Source organism: Trachemys scripta, chromosome 24 (genome assembly GCF_013100865.1).
Source record: "Trachemys scripta elegans isolate TJP31775 chromosome 24, CAS_Tse_1.0, whole genome shotgun sequence".
NCBI lineage: Eukaryota > Metazoa > Chordata > Testudines > Emydidae > Trachemys > Trachemys scripta.
Genome location: NC_048321.1, coordinates 4,668,642 through 4,687,239, shown reverse-complemented (window position 1 = coordinate 4,687,239; position 18,598 = coordinate 4,668,642). Strand labels below are relative to the sequence as shown.

Here is an 18,598-nt window from a genome sequence, read left to right as displayed (position 1 = left end):
GCATGGAGCTGTTAGGTGTATATATGAGGATTGTGTAAAGGTCATGGGGCGTGCGGGGCATGTGGTGTCAGGGTTTTGTATGTGTGTAGAATGCTGGGTGTGAGGATTTTGTGCGTGGGGAGTGACTGCTCCCACCACGCACACAAAATCCTCACACCCAGCATTGTGTGCAAGGCGTGAACAGCTTGGTGTGTGCGGAGCATGAGCAGTGTGGGGTGTGTAGCCACTGGGGTGTGTGTGGTCTGAGTAGGGGTGTGTGTGGTGAGAGCAGCGTGTGGTGTGTGTAGCTACTGGGGTGCATGTAGTGATTTGTGTGGTGGGAGCTGGATGGTGTGTGTGATGGAAGCTCTGTTGTGTGGTAGGAGTTGTGTGTGTGGGGTGGAGCTCTGTATGTGGTGGGAGCTGTGTGGTGTCTATGGTGGGACCTCGGTGTGTGTGTGTTGTTGCCTGACCTTTAGCATATATACTAATTATATCCATTACTTAAGCATTCCCAGTTATTACTTTGAGGATTGGCAGGTTCTTGTTCCAAGATCAGGCCCAGTGTTATTTAAATTATTATAGAGTTGGGAACCCCAATGTGCACATTGGCCACACTCACACTAGGGGAACTCTTTTATATTTACAAATATCGTTTATTAGTACGTTTAGCACAGTCACAAACACCCCAGCTCAGTAAGGTAGATAGAGAGACAACAGAATGTACAACTGCATATCCATCTACTCACCCCATCCCTTGTAAGACAACCTGAAATGTTAGCCATCATCTTCCTCCTCACCATCATTACCAATGGGCATCATTTTGGCTCCTCCCAAGGACCCCGTTTCCTTTTCCTCCTGCCCCAGGCTGGGATGCAACGTTTATAATATGTTACACTGACGTTACCGTGTTTGATGCATATTTAGTAGGGGATTTCCCCCCTTTTCCTTATTTGTATATTCTGACCTTACTAATTTTGGGGTGTCTTTCTTTTCTAGGTTAGTATAGCAATGATTTTAACGTATAGACCTTAATTTGTTACCATGGCCCTTTTGTGGTTAGGTATCTCAGGAGGTATCTCATGTACTTGTGATGTACGTCAGTTTCTTGCCATAACACTTTTGTGGTTGAATAATATACCTGTGGTTAAAACTTCCCCTTAAACACTTTAGTTTCAGCTTCCCAATACTTGGGGTTTTCCGTTGGGCCATTTACCTGTGCAAAGTTGATAAACCTCAAGCCTTATGCGAACTTGCTAAAGCTAATGTTTTACAGGATACAGGCTTGTAGGTTCCTTGCGTTACTGCTGAATATAATGCAAAGCTGAATATAAGAAACCCACCATGTGTGTGGTGGGAGCTGTGTGTGTGTGTGTGGTGGGAGCCATAGAGGGGAAGCTGCGGGGGTGGGGAGGCAGGTGAGTGATGCATGTTTTAAGCACTCCTGATGCGTTGTGCTCCCAATCCTGGCCCCAGCGTGGCTGGGCTCCTGTGTGGCTAGGCCGGGAGTGGCAGCTCAGTGGGCAGCAGGGCCTCGTCCGGGCAGCGACTCCCGCTGAGGTGACAGAATGTGACATGCATGGACTCCGCAAGCACACTCATAGACTCATAGACTCATAGACTTTAAGGTCAGAAGGGACCATTATGATCATCTGGTCTGACCCCCTGCATGCTGCAGGCCACAAAACCGTCCCTACCCCTTCCCTGGACTCTGCTGTTGAAGTCCCCAATCCTGTTTTAGGTGGCTTCAATCGGCAGAAACCCTCACAAGGCCCTGTCGGGAAGCGGGAGGGCAGCAGAGTGGGGGACAGGGGGCAGGAGTCTGCCAGCTGGCAAGGCCAGACTGCCCATCCCCAGCACCTCCACCAGCACCCGCTTCCGCCACTGCTACCCCGGGTCCTTCCCAGCACCCCCCCGCCCAGGGACCTGCTTCTAGTGCCTAGCTTGGGACTGAGTCCCTGCTGCTGATTTCCATCTCCTGGCGTGCCAGCCCCAGCAGGGAGAGCCCTTTGCCAGCTTGGCGCTGTGACTCCTAACTCCACGCCAGCTTCCCCGCAGCTCTGGCTCCACGGCCCCTCACAGCACCATGCTGGGCCCCCAAACCTGCCCCCAAGCTCTCCCACAATCTGTCCGGTGGGGCAAGGACAATCAGACCCCCAAATCAGACCTCTGTGGGCTTTGGAGATCTCAGGGCTAATCAATCAGGAAGCTGCGGGCAGGGACTGGTCCGGGCTCCGGGGAGGGAGGTGGAGGGAGGTTGTGAAAGCATCTGACTGTTTGTGGGGGGAACAGGCCAGACAGTGGCTCCATTGTGTGCCCTGTAGGAGAGGGGCTGAATGAGCTTCCAGCCACACAAAGGAGCTTTGACAATGGGGACTTCATTAGTATGCACAGGGACAAGTTAGCTGCCTCCTCTCGCATCACTCTGTCTCCCCCTCCATTGCTCTCTGCCGCCCTGTGTCATGCAGAGGTGAGCGAGGGAAGGAATCGGGGAGAACGAACGAGGGGAAATGGATGACAGCAGGCGAGTCCAGGCTACTGTTCAGCTTCTCTTTCGGTCGCCAGCTCCACGGAGCACAAAGCTGTCAGAAAGCAAACGCGCTTTCTTTGCGAAAGGAGGAAGATGGCAGAGCCCCCCTGCCTGGCCTGGCCTGGCCCACAGCAAACTGGGCTGAGTTTTGCACTGGGATTTTAAACCGCCACTTGTGTTTTCAAGGAAGCAGAAAAACCCCCTTCTTCTCCCGTGGTGCAGCTAGTATTTTCTCCTCAGGGTGTGCATGAGCTGATGACATGAGCCCTGGTGAATGGGGAAAGGATGCCTGGTTCTTTGCCTGTCTCTGCCACTGACTTGCTTCATGACCCTGAGCTGAGCCCTTCCATACCACATGTGTGGTGCTTCCCTGGGAGGACCAGAGGAACCATGAGACAAATTGTGCCTACCACGGGCCATTGACTTCCTCACCAGCCTCTGCCCACATGACCTGTCTCTGCCTGGGCTACCTCAAACCAACTCAACACCCAGAGTAGCTTCAAACAACCAACACTCAAACTGCCACCAAGTGTTTCCTTATTCCCTCCTGATGTGGAATTTTCTCCTGAGTGACACTGCCTTCAGGGTGTACAGAAGGTAGATCGTCCCAGACCAGCCTGATCTCTCTCTTTGAGAAGAGAACTGTTTTTTTTTTTAAACAAAGGAAATGCAGTAGATTTGATCTCCCTGGATTTCAGTAAGGCATTGGATACAGTTCCACAGGGAAATTATTAGTTGGGAAGATGGGGATTAATATGAGAACTGAAAGGTGAATAAGGAACTGGCCAAAAGGGAGATTATAATGTGTCATATTGAAAGGTGAACTGTCAGGCTGGAGGGAGGTTACTAGTGGACTTCCTCAGGGATCGGTCTTGGGATCAATCCTATTTAACATTTGTATTAATGGTGTTGGCACAAAAAGTGGGAGTGTGCTAATAAAAGTTGCGGATGACACACAAAGTTGGGAGGCATTGCCAATATGGAGGAGGACCGGAATATCGTACAAGAAGATCTGGATGACTTTGAAAACTGGAGTAATAGAAATGGGATGAAATTTAATAGTACCAAGTGCGAGGTCATGCACATAGGGACTAACAACAAGAATTTTTGCTATAAGCTGGGGACTTATCAGTTGGAAGTGACAGAGGAGGAGAAAGACCTGGGTGTGTTGGTTGATCACAGGATGACTATGAGCTGCTAATGTGATGCAGCTGTGAAAAAAAGCTAATGCAGACCTAGGATGCATCAGGTGAGGTATTTCCAGTAGAGACAGGGAAGTGTTAGTACTGTACTATTATACAAGGCGCTGGTGAGACCTCATCTGGAATACTGTGTGCAATTCTCATCTCCCATGTTTAAGAAAGATTAATTCAAACTGGAACAGGGGCAGAGAAGGGCTAGTAGGATGATCTGAGGAATGGAAAACCTACCTTATGAGAGGAGACTCAAAGAGCTTGGCTTGTTTAGCCTAACCAAACAAAGGCCGAGAGGAGATATGATTGCTCTCTATAAATATATCAGAGGGATAAATACCTGGGAGGAAGAGGAGTTATTTAGGTTAAGCGCCAGTCAGGGCCGCTCATGCCGCCCCTCTCCCTTGGCCGCCCCAAGCTTGTTAAGCTGGTGCCTGGAGCCGGCCCTGTCACCAGTGTGGACACAAGAACAAATGGATATAAACTGGCCACCATCATGTTTTGACTTGAAATTAGGCGAAGGTTTCTAACCATCAGAGGAGTGAGGTTCTGGAACAGCCTCCCAAGGGGAGCAGTGGGGACAAAAAACCTAACTGGCTTCAAGGCTGAGCTTGATATGTTTATGGAGGGGATGGTGTGATGACACTGCCTACAGTGACATGTAGCCGATCTGCGACTGCCAGCAGCAAATATCTCCAATGGCCGGTAAAGGGACTCATAGACTCATAGACTTTAAGGTCAGAAGGGACCATTATGATCATCTGGTCTGACCCCCTGCATGCTGCAGGCCATAAAACCGTCCCTACCCCTTCCCTGGACTCTGCTGTTGAAGTGACTTCAATCAGCAGAGACCCTCCTGCTAGAGATCCCTGCCCCATGCTGCGGAGGAAGGCGAAAAACCTCCAGAGGCTCAGCCAATCTGCCCTGGAGGAAAATTCCTTCCCGACCCCAAATATGGCGATCAGTAAGACCCCGAGCATATAGGCAAGAGTCTCCAGCCTGACACTAGATGGGGAGGGCTCTGAGTTATTACAGAGAATTCTTTCCCAGGTGTCTTTGTGGTGAATCTTGCCCACATGCTCAGGGTCTAACTGATTGCCATATTTGGGGTCAGGAAGGAATATTCCCCCTGCTCAGATTGGCAGAGACCCTGGGTTCTTGTTTTTTTTGCCTTCCTCAGCATGGGGCATGGGTTATTTGGTGGTTTAAACTAGAGCAAATGGATTCTCTGTAACTTGGAGTCTTTCAATCATGTTTTGAGGACTTCAGTCACTCAGCCAGAGGTTAGGGGTCTATTTCAGGAGTGGGTGAGGTTCTACAGCCTCAGATGTGCGGGGGATCAGACTAGATGATCACAATGCTTTCTTCTGGCCATAAAGTCTGAGTCTATGAGGTACAAGATTGGCAAGGTTGAGGCTGGAACAGGGTTTATAGATTCATGGCTTCTACGGCTAGAAGGCGATCATCTAGTCTGACCTCCTGCATGTCACAGGCCATAGGATGTCCCTGAATTAATTCCTGGTTGAACTGGAGAAGAACTTTTAGAAAAACATCCCATATTGACTGAAAAATTGCCAGGGATGGAGAATCCCCCACAGCCCTTGGTACATTGTTCTAATGGTGAATGACTCTCACTGCTAAAAACTCACACCTTATTTTCACCCTGAATTTGCCTGTCTTCATCTTCCAGCCATTGGATCTTGTTCCCCTTTGTCTGCTGGACTGAAGAGCCCATTATCAAATTTCTGCCCCAAGCTACGTACAGACCGTGATCAATTCCCCCCTTAACCTTCTCTTTGATGAACTAAATAGAGTGAGCTCCTGGAGCCTCTATTATGAGGCAGGTTTTCCAACCCTGGTATAATTCCTGTGGGTCTTCTCTTAACCCGCTCCCATTTCATAGAATCATAGAATCATAGAATATCAGGGTTGGAAGGGACCCCAGGAGGTCATCTATTCCAACCCCCTGCTCAAAGCAGGACCAATCCCCAACTAAATCTTCCCAGCCAGGGCTTTGTCAAGCCTGACCTTGCGTCTGACCGTCTGTGGCAGCCAGCGCAGACCTCAGTGCTGCTTCAGAGTGGGCTCCATCAGCTCCTCACCACACTGCTTAGAAGCATTAAAATCAGGACTAGACCATTGTGTGTGGTCCCCCCCGCTGTGTGCCGAACCCCCAGAGACCAGAAAGCAGAGCGCCAATGACCACAAACAGTCCTCACACGCTCCCCAGGAGGTTCAACACCCTGTGCTTTACTTACAGTGTCTTATACAGGTTTGTGTCCCCCCAGAAGGCTTTCCCCAAGCTTCTACCTATGCACTAGGTGCAGGGCAAGAGGTGGGGGAGAGATCTCACTGCTTTGAGATCCTGGGTGTCTTTGCCCTTCCTGAGCTTCCCCCAGCTGATGAGCTGAATCCCTTTGTTAACTGGTTAATCACCCCGTCCTTAATCAGTATCTCCCCTGTCAGGCCCCTGCAGGGAAGTTTAGGGAGTGCCAGCCATAGGCTACTCCCACCCTGTCACAGAGCTCAGCTGGGGAGAATGGAGATTGGGTGAAACTCATTTGTGCAACACAAAAGCCCCGCCCCCCAGCCCAGCAGAGCCAGAGCGAAAGGCCCTGGATGAGGAGTCACCGAGGCCTGAAATGCCCTATGGCAGAGTGGGGATAATCAAGGAATTGAAACCCCTCTTGCAAGACGCCCATAGACGCGTGGCGTCTCCAATAACCCCCGGGGAGGAAGCCTGGGACTGGAACATCCTTTCTGAGTCCTGAGGGACCCCCCCACACAAACTAAGCAGAATACACTTCTTCTGGGGGAAAAAACCCACTGCCAGGCAGCACTGTTCAACATGAAGAAGCAAAACAGGAAAGCGATGCCATTTCCTCCCCACCCCTTGCTGGTTTAAAACAAACAAAAGGAAGTATTTCTTCACACAACGCTCAGTCAACCTGTGGAACTCCTTGCCAGAGGATGTTGTGAAGGCCAAGATTATAACAGGGTTCAAAAAAGAACTAGATAAATTCCTGGAGGATAGGTCCATCAATGGCTATTAGCCAAGATGGGCAGGGATGGTGTCCCTCGCCTTTGTTTGCCAGAAGCTGGGAATGGGCGACAGGGGATGGATCACTTGATGATTACCTGTTCTGTTCATTCCCACTGGGGCACCTGACATTGGTCATTGTCGGAAGACAGGATACTGGGCTAGATGGACCTTTGGTCTGACTCAGTATGGCCATTCTTCTTATGTCCTTTTTCATTACATTTTCTCCTGCATAAGGTCCCCAGGCAACTTTCAATGATTCATCACTTTGTTTATTTCCAGTGAATTTTTTCCACACTTGGTCATGTAGTGGATTTGAGAGTCAGGATTATTTACATCTCAAACGTTTTGTTCTCCATGGCTGTCCACCTTTAGCAGACATCTACCTCAGTGCAAAGCGGGTATAAAATGCCAGGATCAAAAATCCGGAGACAGGCCCCCAAAATCATGAGATTGGCTTCAAATTCATGAGATTTTCAAAAAATAATAGACTATGGAGTTTTTTAAATGAAAACTGAGATTGTCACCTAATCACATGACTCCAGGAGCTGTGGTATTTCTTGCTTTGAGCTCCAGAGATTCCCAGTTCAATCCCTGGTATGTCAGTCATCCATCCCAATTGCTCTTTGTATATGGAAAAACCCCATAACAACTAGCATGCTCGTTGATATAATAGGCTAAAATATATTTACGTAAATCGGTATTTTAGCTTCCTGCTCTTTGCTTATTGATCTGTTTGCTTGGAGATGGTGTAGTTTGGCCATGAATCGCCAATCAGCTTTCTGACGCAACTCCATTTACGTGACAGAATCAGCTAACCTAATTCCAGTCCTTTGTCTGGATTGTTTTCAGGATTGTTTTCAGGAGTTGCCGGCGCACCAGACGCTGTTGTGTGAGACGGTAAGAGGCACTGATTTATAGCACAATATGGGCGCCTAATCAATCACAGTAATACTTTACTCTCTTCTACATCACCACCTGCGGATGTCAAACCACAGACACTTGTTTATTACGATTCACAGCTGAATCCTCCCATGACCCAGGTAATTCTTATTTTACAAAGAGGAAAACTAAGGCACAGAGAGGGGAAGTAACTTGTCCAAGGACACACCCTGAGAGACCCAGGGACAGACCTCAAGAGCCCGGGCTTCTGGCTGTGCACTAACAAACTGGACACCCAAGGCGTTGAAAAGCAAGGAGTCCACAAATGGGGGCAAAGGTTCGTGCCACATCCCCCCACGCAGCCGGCGTTCAGTTCATTTTATGGCCTCAGCCTCACAGTGGGAGTTGGTGGGGATCAGGCACTTTTAAAACTCTGATTCTTAAACAGGAGCTGAGCCCTTGAAAATGCAGCCTGAGTGCATGTGACAGCTGCCAACTCGGTTGGCCCCCCGGGGACTGAAGTGGGGTTCCACACGACTAAAAGCAGGAGCTGCTATAACTTGAACTAAAGATCCAAGCTGCTGTAGCTTGTGGCTGTAACAATTCATATGCTCTGTGGATCGGCCCGGAGGGGAACCTGGCTGTCACACACTGGGTTACACAGGCGTCTGCTTCCCCTGGCGGGTTTATTTTCAGAGGCTGTCACGCTCCATCGCTGGAAGCAGGGGCTGCTGATTTATGCTCTTGGTTTGGTTTCCACTCCTCTCAAACCAGAGAACATGATCTGACCCTAATCCACTCCTAATCCTTGGGCAGGTGAGCTGCGTATTAGAGACAGCACTGTTGCAAACCCCGTGTCCTAACACACACACTGCTGCCCTGACAGTGCAAAGAGGGCGCCCTGCCGGAGGTGAACTTACGCCGCACTGGGGATCTGTTTGGGGAGTAAAGCGGGGCCTCAAGGGGGAAACACCAAGGAGGGGAGGAAGTGGTAGGTGTGATCCCAGCAGTTACAGCCAGAAGCATTGGGAGGAAAGTCAGCAAAGGGAAATTTAGGCTGAACTGTCATGGAAATCTTCTGAAGAGTGGGATCTACCTGTCTATCACCATACAACCCTCTCTCTCTCTCTCTCTCTATCCCCATACACCCCCCCTCTATCTATCTATCTATCTATCTATCTATCTATCTATCTATCTATCTATCTATCTATCTATCTATCTATCTATCTATCTCCATACCCCCCCATCTATCTANTATCTATCTATCTATCCCCATACACCCCCTCTATCTATCTATCTATCTATCTATCTATCTATCTATCTATCTATCTATCTATCTATCTATCCCCATACACCCCCTCTATCTATCTATCTATCTATCTATCTATCTATCTATCTATCTATCTATCTATCTATCTATCCCCATACACCCCCTCTATCTATCTATCTATCTATCTATCTATCTATCTATCTATCTATCTATCTATCTATCTATCCCCATACACCCCCTCTATCTATCTATCTATCTATCTATCTATCTATCTATCTATCTATCTATCTATCTATCTATCCCCATACACCCCCTCTATCTATCTATCTATCTATCTATCTATCTATCTATCTATCCCTATACACACTCATCTGTCTCTCTAGCTATCCATCCCCATCTATCTATCTATACAGCCCCATCCACCCCTCTCTCTTTCTCTCTCTCTCCGTGTACACGCCCACCTCTAACTCTCTCTGGCCATAGAACCTCACCCAGCAATTTCTGCATCACGTGTTAGCGCCGGGCTGTAGGAATCCCTGGGGGAGGTTCTTTGGCCTGTACTCTGCAGGAGGTTGGACGAGATGACCAGAATGGGCCTTATCAGCTGGGACCGGCCCCTGTTGCCAATGCTGTGGGAGCCTTTGGAAACATTCATGTACGGGTGCTGTCCAGAGAGGTAGGGAAGAGTCACTGTCCCCCGTTCACTCTCTGTTGCCCTGCAGCTGACGTCCCCATCTACACCCACATGCAGGGGGTGTGAAACACGACTAGGACTCGTTCCACACTGTGACGTGGGAGCCCTGGAGGCAATCCCAGAAAGAGACGACCTCAAAACAACCAGGGATTTTTTCCCAGATAAACCCATGAAAGTTCAACTCTTTATCAAACGCTTGGCTTTGGGACATCGGCAGAACTCAACTCTGCTCCCATGGAGCTAACAGTCCTGCTCCGATTTGAACCCATGCAAAGGGATGGGAAATGCTAAGAGCCACTCTAAGTTCATGATTGAAATTGACAAGCCAGGAAGGGGTATTACACCCACTTCACAGAAGAGAAACTGAGGCATGGGGTGACCATGTGACTTAGCTCAGGCGGGGGCTGAAAATTAAACATAGATTCTCTGAGTCCCAGACTAGTGCCTTAACTACAATGGCAGCTTTCCTTTCTGCTAAAGGTCTTCCTTGAGTTCATATACTTGAAAAATGTAGCGCCGAGATCCTGAGCAAATACGAAAAGTCCGATTGAACAGACGCTTTTCTAAACCACGCGCTTCCCTCCAGGAACAGTCCTAGGGAAACTCACTGTAATTTCTGCAGAATTCTCAAACTGACTTGAGAAATTCTAGAGCAGGGAGAAAAAATGCCCTGTTCAGTGCTAGGGGCTGTTTTAGACATGTCTGCCTTGAAATCTCCAGGGCCGGGTTCTCCATCACCCTGCCCTGTGGACAACCTTTCACACCCCTGCAGAGATGGGCTCAGACACTCTCAGACATCCACTTTATAGTGGTGTGAGTGTGATTTGGAGAGTAATTTCTATCGAGCGCTGAAGAAGACCTCTGGGTAGCTCGTCTTCCTCACCAACAGAAGCTGGTCCAATAAAAGACATTTCCTCTCCCACCTGGTGTCTCTAAAATCCCGGAACCGACACGGCTACAACAACACTGCATACACCAAGCCCTGTGTAATTTCTGTAAACTCCTGTAGGTTTCATCACTAGGAGAGTCTACAAGTTTCAAGGACTGTCCTTTGACCTAGGTACAGGTCTCTGGTTGGTGGGTTGCATTCTGCTTTGTTCTGGTGGGACGACTGTCAGATAAACCCCCTGTGGATCGCCAGGGGAGCTGCCGGTGCTGAGTGGGTCTGGCCTTTTAAGAAATTGCAGTGGTGCGTCCTGCAGTCCCGTGTTTGCTGCTGCCCTGGGAGAGGGTGCCAGCTCTCGTGCTGAGGGGCAGGGCAAGGGAGGGTCGGGCCCGAGGCCCCTCAAGCTGGGCTTCCCAGTCAGGGCCACCCAAACCCCTTGGCTTCCTTGGCAATCGTGATCTGCAGTTGGTTCACCAGAGAGACGTGCCAAAGAGGGCCCTGCAGGCGGGGGGCTGTGCCACACGTGGTGGGGAGGGAGGCACAAACAGATGAGGCCTTTACTGAGTTACCTGGCCTCCTAATCCCTCAGCCTGCCCGTTCATCCTGTAGCCCACACCTTTCAGAGTCATCTGGCTTCTTTCTCAACAGAGTGGCCCTTTGCTCCCCATCCCGGCTGGCGGCTGCTGAAGGCTCTGCCTGCCCCTTGGTCACTGACTGCTCCTTGCTGGTGTCTCTGCCCCGTTCCCACCCCACTCTGGCCTTCCTTCACCCCCCAGCTTGGCTGTTTGCCTTAGATCCCAGCTGGCTCAGGCACCTCATCCTCACCCACCGGGCCTTGTGTGATTCTTGTGTGAATGTGAGCAAGGCCCACCCCGCTTTGGGCCTCAGTTTCCCCATGTGTATCAGGAAGTGCTCTGAGGGCTAGGGATTCTATGGGCCAAATCTAATGACCATAATAACCACTTCTTCCCCATCCATAACCCCACGTCCTTCCCACGTGCCTGTCCTGCCCAGTCTACACTATAAACTCTTCAAGGCAGTGGATGTGTTTGCCTCTGCCATATATGCAGCTATGCAAGTAATTTGTCTGTCTGGCTATGATACTTATCTGGCCTGCATCACCCTAGTGTCTGGGCACCTCAGAATCTTTCCTGTATTCCCCCTCACAGCCCCCCTGGGAGTCAACACAGGGCCATTATCCCCGCTGTACAGATGGGCAAACTGAGGCACAGGGAGATGAAGTGAGCTCCTTTCTGTCTGTTTGGAGCCAGCTCACACTCATAAGAGCTGCCCTGCACTCCCTGTCAGTTCTCTGTGTGCTGCTTCCACCTGCATCCTTGCTGCCCCCTTATTGGGGATGGTTTTGCAGACAAAGGGCTGCAAGGGCTAAGGGGATGCTGCCCTTTCTTGGTGCTGGGATGGGGATTCTGTCAAACACGGGAAACAAGAAAAGCTCAGCCCAGTGGCATGAGGAAGGCCGTGAAAACTCAAAGGACACAGAGACACAGGATGCCCAGAGCAACGATCCGCTCGGAGCCAGCACAGAGCCGGGCCTCCAGCTATTAGGGGTGGCAAGGAGGCCACATGCCCTGATACAGCACCTCTACTCGGCAACATGTCCTGCCAGGTCTGCCCTCTCTGCCCCGGCTCCCAGGGTCCAGCCGAATCTGTCCTGCTCTTCAGAGCCCTTTGTGGGACCAACGAGAATACACCCCAGCCCACAACCAGGACCTGCCATGACAGCTATGGTACAACGGAGTCAGGAAGCAATGGGGGGCGGGGAGGGGAAGGGGAGGAGAGGGCTCATAAGCGCAGGAAGCAGAATGGTCATAGGGGCTAGAGCGAGACTGTGGAACTCATGGCCACTGGAAAGAAGAGGCCACAGGCCTTACTCTGCTCAGAACTAAAGGCAAACTGATTTCTGCAACTGCACTTTCCCTTTATATGTTTTACACACACTCAAACAACAAACCTCTCCAACACAAAACACCCACCCACTCACACAACACCCAATATAACACAAGATTTTCTACAGCCTTGGAAAAAAAAAAAGATTTTTTAAGGATGTGTGAGGTGCTCAAGTGCAGTAGATAGGTAGATAGATAGATAGATAGATGGGGGGTGTATGGGGATAGATAGATAGATAGATAGATAGATAGATAGATAGATAGATAGCTGCTCCTGTATGGTTATGGGGTATGAACTGTGTCGGGGCAAGAGCCCTCTCTTCTGCATTCTCTCTCAGTCGGAGCAGGCTCCGACACTCCCTCCCATCACACACCTGTATCACAAACGCCCTTTCTCTCTTGTCTTTGCATCTCCCCCCGCACCACCACATCCTGCCCCTTTTTTATTTAACTCTGTGCTGCCCTCCTTCTTGCCTTCTCCCCACTAACAATCTCCACCACTGCAGGACTTCTCAAGCGGGTGTCACAGCCCGGGGGGGGGGGGGGGGCGGGGAGCAGGTGTCAGAGGTGACCAGCCTCCCCATCACAAATTGCTAAACGGGAGGGGTGTCCCTGCTAGATCCCAGCTGGGTGCAGCAGGGGGGAGTACCGGAGGAGTCCTGCCATGGAAAAGTCTGCAAGCCAGTGGACTAATGTCATGCTCTGTGTTTCTCTTTCTTGTCTACTTGACACCCTGTTATTTCTGGTCTTGAGTGTGACTCGTTACTCCAGTGTGTAAGACTTCATGGGATCAGCCCCTGAGATTTTCAGCTCTTTGGGGCAGGGGGCAGCCTGGGCAGAGCTGGGTGAATGCCCAGCGCTTTGTTAATGCTGCATACGACAGGAATTACACCGCTAATAAGGCCTCTCCCAGCAAGTTTGGCTATATGTCGTCAATCGTTTACCCCAGAGTTTCCCTCTTTTTTTTTTTCTGCCTGCAAATGAATCCCAAACAGATGCAGATTTTTTTATGCTTTGATTCACAAGTGCTCCATGCCCGGCTTATGCAAAGAAAGGTCAGTCTATGGGCATATGGGGGTAAATTTCCCTCCAGTAATTGACTAGGTGTGCATTGAGTCACATGATGTTGCTTGTGCTACTTGATTGGATGTGGCTAGGCATCTATAGCCTCCATTCCCTCACTTTCTCTACCCATTTGTTGTCTCTTGTCTTATAGTTAGGTTGGGAGCTCCTTGGGGCAGGGACTGTCTTTTTGTTCTGGGTTTGTACAGCGCCTAGTGCCATGGGGTCCAAGGCCAGATAACTTCATCCGGGCTTGGCATCTGGCAAGTGTTTAAGGATTTTTCCTCACAAGCTGCCCATGAGGTAGGGGAAGGGTTATTAATGACTAATTATTAGTAAATAGTTATTGTTATTCCCCTTTTACACAGGGATGGAGGAGCAGATTCTCAAGAGCTCAGCAGCACCCCCCAGCTACAATCTTGTCAACACTAAGCCTTTAAAAATCATGAGCCGCCCCCGGCCCCAATCACTAGATTGGCTTAAAAATTATGAGAATAAAAAATAATAATAATACATTGGGGGTTCTGTTTCTTTGCCTTCTGGGTTGTAAGCCTTTCAGGGCTGCAATGTTCAGCTTTTCTCCCCAACCATGAGAGCTAGAGACTTTAACACCGAATGACAGCTGAGAGGCTCGTGTCATCACCTGACTCCAGGAGCTGGGGCTTGAAGAAAAGCAGCGAGTAATCGTGAGACTTGGGATAAAATCGCCAGAGTCAGGGCCTGTGCCCTAGGCGAAACTTCCACCTTGTGCCCCCCCCTCCTTCCCCCTCCCCTGACAACCTCCGAAAACTAGTAAACTTAGCATTATAAACAGCCTGTCAGAATGCGTAAGGGCTTTGTAATGTTTCTTTTTTACCTTTAAGGCATTTCAGTTGTTTGCCATTGCCTCTGATAGTGTCCAATTCAAAGCCAAACAATTGAGCCTTGCATTGCATCACCAGCCAGGTTAAGCAGGGTGACAAATCTCCTTTGCCCCAAAGGGACATTTTCCCCCTGTGACTAATTTCTACTCCAAGTCTATAAATCAGACTTTTAAGGTAAATACATTATTCCTTCAATATTACCCATGCACACATCTCACAAAGATTCTCACTCTTGACAAGTTACCAGCCTTGTGTAGATCCCTTCCACGTTCTTCTTTGTGGGGAAGTGCCCTGTAAGACATGTGTGGGGTGCAGTGAGTTTGTCAGGCCTGTGGTGACAGCTGTTTGTGAAGATTGGGGACCCTTTGCCAAGGGGTGTTGGTGTCACAGTGAGCTTGGGGTGGCTGACAGTATGGGGCAGTACTGAGGCTGGTGGGGGAGGTAACACTCACTGGGCTGGGGGGCAGGTGGTGCCGGCATGGGGCAGGAGCAGGTACCTGTCAGTCTCCAGCGCTCGGGCCGCTCCAGCAGCCTCTTCCCCTCGGAGTCTCCCCCGCTTGCCCAGGGGCCACTCCTCCGCAGCCTCTCCTGCCCCATGGAAGGCTACGCTCCCCGCTTGCCCCTGCTGCTCTCGGCCGGCAGGTGCGGGGCCCCAGCCAAGCCTGGACCCTTGCGTCTCCTCTGCGGTGGCGCCACCCGCCCGCATGCTCTTGGGCAGCCAAGGCCGGGGAGCCTGAGAGAAGTGGCCCCTGGGCAAGCAGGGGAGACTCCAAGGTGAAGAGGCTGCTGGCGCGGCCCGAGCACTGGAGACTGACAGGTACTTGCCCCTAAACAATAGTGTAAAAAAAAATTGGGGGCACCGTTTTTTGGGGCCCCCCATTCTTGGTGCCCTAGTTCGCCTAGTGGTTACACTGGCCCTGGCCAGAGTCAGCAACAGCTCCTTGTATGTGCTTAGCACCCACCGTGCTGCATCTAAAAATCTGGCCACAGTTGTTGAGAATTAACTGGCCCAGGCTCACACAGGGAGCCAGAGGAAACCTGAGTTATCACCTAGTGCCTGAACCACTGACCATCCTTCCTCCTTCTGGGACTGAAGACTCCTGGCGGAATAATGAGCAGGGGAGTCTCTGATTTGCTCACATCTACCCCTGTTTCACAGGGAATACAGGCATCTGGGACTAGGATACCCAGTCCCCAGCCCTGGGTTCAAACAAAATCCCATTGGCATGAATGACTAGCGCATAGGAACCAGAGGAAGCAAAGAGCAGCTAGGACCCAGACCTGGCGCTGTACTTCTCACCCAGTGCTAATAAAACAATCAAGGCGCTGGAACTGCCTCACCTCATCCAGGGCTCTGGAGACAGGAAGCAGACCCTGCAGGGGAGCCGCTGTCCACAATAAAGTCCCAATGTGGGTTTATAAACCACCTTTCACCTGGGCGGTTATCTCAAGAGAAACCATTCGCGCTGCAGCCCGGCCCTTTTAGAAATGAGCACGGTGGGGCTGGTATGTCTGTATAATGCCTCCCAGCATGATGGGGTCATAGATATGTAGAATTTAAAGCCGGAAGGGACCATTAGATCATCTAGTCTGGCCCCCTGCATATCACAGGCCAGGAACTTTCACCCAGTTCCCCCTGCATTTTGCCCAGTACCTTGTGTCTGGCTAAAGTATCTCCTCCAGAAAGGCAGCCAGGCTTGGTTTGAAGATATCAAGAGACACAGCATCCCCATTTCCCTTGGAGTTCGTCCCAAGGCAGAACCACCCTCCCGGCTAGAAATTTGGGCCTAATTTCTAACTGGTATTTATCCGGCTTCAGCTGCCAACCACTGGCTCTGATTCGGCCTTTCTCTCCTCGATCAAAGATCCCATTAGCACCCATTATTCTCTCCACGGGAAAGCAGTCCAACCGTGTAATCAAGTCACCTCTCCACCTTCTCTTTGATCAGCTAAACAACCGAAGCGCTGTACGGCTCTCATGAGAAGGGATTTTCAAATGGTTTGCATGGCCATTTTCTGCCCCCTCTCCATCTTTTCAACCCAGGCAGGATGGGCAATCGGCAGCTGTGCACCTGTTTCTGAGCAATTCGGATCTCCTGGCACATAACAGATTATCTGACTCCCCCAAGCATCCATGCCTTGGGGAGGTAGAGCAGGTGGGGTTTCTACCTGAACAAGGAGAGGGCGGATGCTTTTGTAGTATAAGTGCCGAGCAGGGAGTCTAGAGAGCTGGGTTCAGTTCCTGGCTTTGCCACAGGTTCCCTGGTCAGCCCTTTCCTTAATCTCTCCCAATCAACTGTCAAGTGGGGAAAATAATCTCTCCTCTGCCAGTGGGTTGTGGGCGTTTTGGGGTCCCTCTCTCATGAGGTGACTGTGCAGTACCTGAGGGAGCCCCTGCTCTTGGCTGGGGTCCCCTAATAATTGTGCCGTTACCAGCTGGATCGAGCCAGTTGTTGGGAGCCTGGAGGAAATTTAACGGCATCATTAACGAATCACGGGCCCAACCCTGCGCTTGTCACTCCATCACCCTGAGGGACGAGGGCAGGCACTTGGCCCTGTAGCCATCGCGACGCAGGCAGGGCTGGGTAATGAGGGCAGCGGTTTTCTAGTTGCCTGTCTCCAGCTGCTGGGCCCACGTCAGATGCAAAGAGAGGGGAAGGGGCTGCGAGTGAAGGCGGTGATAGGGGGAGCCCAGGGGCTTTGGGCTCCAGTGTGGGCAGAAACAGAGCAGGCTCCAGGTGGCGGGTTCTGCGAATTCCGAGCTGCAGGACCCGATCTCCCCCCCCCTCCTCCCCCGGCTGTGGTGGCACCTACTCATCAATCAGCGCCCGCTCCCTGCTGCGAAAGGAATCCCAGCCCGACAAGGAGGCCGCGCTGGGGTCGGCCATACGGGCAGGGGACGGATCCCGTTCCAGCGGTGCGGAATGCCAGGCTGGCAGAGGGCAGTCTGGGAGGGCTGTCTGGTGGGATCCCAAAGAGATATTGATTTACAGGAGATTTTTGTCGTGAATATGAGACTTTCCACTCTTTGCCTGCACGTCCAAGAAAAGTTTGATTCTCTCTACAGGTTTTGCTCTATTCTCTCTTATATCCCTCTACCCCTCCCTCTCTCCCTGGCCCTGATCCTGCTTTCATTTACCCCGGTATAAAGCCGGATAGAACCCAGGGAAATGCACCTCAGTGTAAAACCAGCATAAGCACAATCAGAATCAGCCCGTCTCTTTCTCTCTCTCTGCCCACCATCATCTTGGCATCTGACTGGCATCCAAGTCAGTTTAAGAGATTTCTGTGCAGGGTTAGGGCGAGAGGCAGGGTAACACCAGCTGAGCAGAAGCACCCAGGACATCAAATCAGAGCGCAACGCAGAACCATCCCCTGCTCCGCCTTCACCCCAGTTAGGAATGGATCCTATCCTTACCTTGAGCCCCGAGGAAGAGGGACAGTTCGCAGGCTGGGTCCACGTTGGCTGGACTGGTGGTGGAACCTGAGATGAAAACGACCCGATCCCCCTTCGCCCGGTCGGAGCAGTGGTGTGCAAAACTTTCTCACGCTGCGAGCCGAACCGGGTAAAGTTGGTGCCCTAAAGTGCCAAGGTTCAGCTGCAGTGGCGCGGGGGCAAGGGCTCTTAAGCGCTGTTTCCACAATCAGATAAGAGACTCTGAAAAGCCCTGGTCTCCCATCTATTTCACGCCTCCTTTTTTTTTTCTTCCCCTCTTACAAAACTTTGTCCAAGTTCAATTGAATGAAAGGATTATTTTTTAAAAGGAGGGGGCGGCAAAGGGAATTGATTGACAGCCCCGAGGGCCCTATCACAGAAGGATGGGGCTGGCACTGATTGGAGGGGCCCAGGGGGGTGGGAGGAGCTGGGGAGCGTGAAAGAAAAAGGGAAAGAAAGAAAGAAAGAAAGAAAGAAAGAAAGAAAGAAAGAAAGAAAGAAAAAGAACTGGCAGTGAAAGGTGGGAGGCAAGGAGCAGGAGAGGGAGGATGGAGAGTGAAAGTTTGAGAGGAAAGTTAATGAGGTGGAAATCAATCCCTCACTCAGATAGGGTCACATTACCACTCCCAGGGAGAGGGGGGGATGGAGAACAGCACAGGATTTCACCAGTCCCCAGTCCCCGGAGAGCTTTGTGGATTTAAAGGGCGCAGGAAGCCAGGCTTAGCAGGTCCCAGTGCTAGGCCCTGTCTGTTCGCACCGGTGTCAGTTAACACAGTACCAAGGCCCTGCAGCACCGGCGTAATGTGGGGCATCACCTTGGGGCTTAGCACCAGGTCAGTTACACCCAGGCAGCCAC

The 18,598-nt window shown here is 50.9% G+C and overlaps 1 protein-coding gene across 2 annotated transcripts in view; it reads right to left on the bottom strand.

The window, feature by feature from the left end:
• The window catches only part of KCNJ10 (potassium inwardly rectifying channel subfamily J member 10), a 50,566-nt gene extending 32,554 nt beyond the window's left edge, over positions 1-18,012 (bottom strand). For both annotated transcript variants that reach the window (XM_034756893.1, XM_034756894.1), the window contains exon 1: positions 17,725-18,012. The gene's annotated coding sequence lies outside the window, so the exon portion shown is untranslated. The remainder of the gene's footprint in view (positions 1-17,724) is intronic.
• Positions 18,013-18,598: the final 586 nt, after the last annotated feature.